The sequence below is a fragment of the Etheostoma spectabile genome, chromosome 9 (assembly GCF_008692095.1).
Source record: "Etheostoma spectabile isolate EspeVRDwgs_2016 chromosome 9, UIUC_Espe_1.0, whole genome shotgun sequence".
Classification (NCBI taxonomy): Eukaryota; Metazoa; Chordata; class Actinopteri; order Perciformes; family Percidae; genus Etheostoma; species Etheostoma spectabile.
This window is the reverse complement of record NC_045741.1, coordinates 30,274,034-30,277,761: the sequence shown is the minus strand read 5'-3', so window position 1 is coordinate 30,277,761 and position 3,728 is coordinate 30,274,034. Positions and strand designations below refer to the sequence as shown.

General features: G+C 42.9%; 1 long non-coding RNA gene across 1 annotated transcript in view; it reads left to right on the top strand.

Annotated features, from left to right (window-relative positions):
* The first annotated feature begins 557 nt into the window (after positions 1-557).
* The window catches only part of LOC116695213 (uncharacterized), a 22,119-nt gene continuing 18,948 nt past the window's right edge, over positions 558-3,728 (top strand). The window contains exon 1 of the long non-coding RNA XR_004333379.1: positions 558-602. This is a non-coding gene — a long non-coding RNA (uncharacterized LOC116695213). The remainder of the gene's footprint in view (positions 603-3,728) is intronic.

Below are 3,728 nucleotides of genomic sequence, written 5' to 3'. Positions count from 1 at the left end.
TGAAAAACCAACCAGAGATTGGTCCACAGGAACTGCTGCTGTGCAGACTGTAGTAAGAGTTTTGCAAATAGCTCCAGTTGTGCCCACTGTGGTTTAGCAATCGAAAAAAACAGAAAACTGCTCATCTGTCACAGAATTATGGTTGCTCAAATTTCTATTCTTTTGAGCACTTCTGTCCATTGAAGCCCTTGTACGCATTACACCTCTGCATAAGCATTCAGTTAGTCCCTGACGGCAGACCGCGCGTGTACTGGGATCAGCTGTTGCACTGAGCATTTACAGCGACCATGCAACAGAGATCCAACAGTAAGAGGCGAGGTTTATGATGTATGTATTTTCTGGCCAGAGAGTTATTACACAACTAATTCAGCCATCTACATCACGTTCAATGCTCCCACCCTGTACCTGGTCTCCCTGCAGTTATGCAGAGCCAGCCTGAACCGTCTTTCTGTCTGCTGACTCCATGGAATTCTAAACTGTATTATACTTCTGATTGTGCCTATTCTCAGCACTGCAACTAGTTTTAACTGCCGTTTGTCGAAAGAGCTTCAGGTGAAGTGTGTGTGTGTGTGTGTGTGTGTGTGTGTGTGTGTGTGTGTGTGGTGTGGTGGGTGTGGTGTGTGTGTGTGTGTGGGGGGTGGGGAACATAAAGGCCTCCAGGGGGAGTCACTATGCAGATTGAAGGAGGCTGAGTCAGCATCTGCTCCACTTCGGTTCTAGGACACACACACGCGCACACATACACACACACACACACACACACACAACACACCAAACACACACACACACACACACACACACACACACACACACACACACACAGAGTTACTGAGGAGGAGGCTGCTGTGTGAAGTTACTGTAGTTAGAGTGTGTAGGTGAGTTGTTATCACCAGAGGCCGAGCGCAGTCTCTCATGTCCAGCTCTGTCTCCACAGCGCTGTGAAGTTAACTTTTGACAGCATACAGTAACATGAGCTATTTAAATGTAATTGTCGTTAACAGAAAATAAAATTAGTTTTTTTGGATTGCTAAACGACAGTGGTCACAACTGAAGCTACATGTGCAACACTCTATCCACTTACACACGTTATCAAAACTACGTCTCCTTTTTTTAAAATTCTACACACAAAACCTCACACACAAAAATGCAAAATGCCTCCCACCTCCTTTAAAAGGAAACAATGCATTCAAAATGAAGCATTTGCATCAAATGGCAAACACCTTTTCCATGATAGTACATTTTCAGATATACCACGAACACATTGTTCTCAATCTAAAACTCTTTTGTGTTTCATAAGCTTATATCTACGTTTCTATACAAGGTTCTACGGTGATAGTAATCTGCTGAGAGGGGTTGAAGAGTTCACTAATGCAATGTTGAAACAGCAGAAAATATTTATTTGGCAAAACCTTACTGTTCTCACTGCAACAGTGGCACAGTGTTGTATACAGTAGCATACAAAAAAACAATCCATAAGCATATGTCATCATTTTTAGAATAAAGGAACCCATCTGTGTGTGTGTGTGTGTGTGTGTGTGTGTGTGTGTGTGTGCGTGCGTGCGTGTGCGTGTGTGTGTGTGTGTGTGTGGCACATATGCATGCCTGCTTTTCCTGCTCTGCCTTTAACACTATAAGGCAATTAAAGTTCACTGGAAAACTGACAGACCTGGGAATACCTGGCAGACCTGGGAATACCTGGCAGACCTGGGAGTACCTGGCAGACCTGGGAGTACCTGGCAGACCTGGGAGTACCTGGCAGACCTGGTAATACCTGGCGGACCTGGGAATACCTGGCAGACCTGGGAGTACCTGGCAGAACTGGGAGTACCTGGCAGACCTGGGAGTACTTGTCAGACTTGGGAATACCTGGCAGACCTGGGAATACCTGGCAGACCTGGGAGTACCTGGCAAAAACCAGGCACCTGGGAGTGCCTGGTAGACCTGGGAGTACCTGGCAGACCAGGGAGTACCTGGCAGACCTGGGAGTACCAACACCCACCTGAGACTGGATCCTGGACTTTCTGTTAGACAGACCACGACGGTGAAAGGGGGAAACAAGGTCTCTGCCACGCTCACATCCAGCACAGGAACCCCACATGGCTGCCGTCTCAACTCCTTTCTCTGTACACATTTGATTGTGTCTCCACCCAGGACAATAACATCATCATGAAGTACGCGGATAACGCAACCACCCTTGGAAAGAATCATCATATGACTCAACTTTTGGAGAAACTCCACCCTGTGTCCCCGCTGCGATGGCCAGTCATGTGCATGTGGATCAGACTTGTGGATGTGTTTTGAGGGAGTGTGAGAGTCCTGAAGCTGCCTTCAAGTGGGATCAGAAACCTCCAGATCTTGAAACCAGGTGATCGGAAAACAGTAAATAGAAAGTCTACTTGGGCTACGTTGGAGGGTTGAATAACTCAACGGGACACTCCCACCACACCTACAATAACAGCTGTGGGAAATATTATAACTCAATAACACAACATCTTATTGGACTGTGTTCAATAAGAAGACCATGTGTAAAATCCCAGGTGCAATAATGTCTACATATAGAGGCCTAGCTTTATGCAGTGTATGTTTCCGGTGCACTTTTGCAAATACAACTTTATTTATCTTACAGTGGTTTTGTCTTGTTCTTCTGTCTTCATTTAAAAAAAAAAATATTTATATAGCTTCATATTTTGATTGTATTTCTTCTTATATTTTTATAGAGCTGACTCTAGGAGCAACGCACAAAAAATTCCAATTTACCTACATGGCCCTGTACCTGTGTAAAAGGCAATACACATTTATTCTATTGTAAATTCTATTTTACCTCTTCTGCCAGATATAAGAGATGTTTGAGCAGGGAGAACATGTCCAGAAATCTTGAAGAGGTGCTGTGACTAGACACAAACTGGACACAGGATGCAGCCTCATTTCTTCTTTCTTACGCTTTTTAAAAATTTTTTTTTACTGTTTATCCTACACTATAGTTTTCTATTATTTGTTCTATATGAAGAACATTTGACATATTTAGCTCTATGTTTGATTGGATGTAGGCCTATACAATATTTTGTGGAAAAATCCTTTTTTGGTGTATATTAAATAGTATTTGTGTGTTTTGAATATGAGTATTAAAACATTGCGCCTTATTTATTTTATTTTGTGTACTCAACATGCAAAAGGAATGAGTCTCCTGATAACCAATAGTTATCTATTTAAAATAGTATTTTACATTGAGCACAAAATGGCACTTTGACAAGACATAGCCTAACATATATATGCTGTATATATTTTTTTTAAGATTATTTTTTGGGCCTTTTCCCTTTATTTAGTGACAGTATATAGACAAGAAAGGGGAAGAGAGATTGGGGATGACACGCAGCAAAGGGCAGCAGGTCGGATTCGAACCCGTGTTGAACATTTGTGGAGATTTGCTCTTTTTGGATTTGGGTGTAGAGTTCTGACAATAGGATAGGAGGTGTGCTTTCTGAAAATGTCTAAAAAGACATTGAGAATAACTGAAATAATCTCAACTCCAGGTCCACTTAGAGTTCCAGCCCAGCGGAGGGATGGAGATGGGAGTTATGCGCCCTGCGCAGGTTCACTTTCCTGAGGAAGACCATGAGCTGTGGTTGAAAATGTCACTGCCCAATGTGAGATGAGTGCAGATTTGAGTCAAGACTGCGTCACTTTGCGACAAGTAGCATTCAAAATGCTAACGAGAGACTTCTGTAATG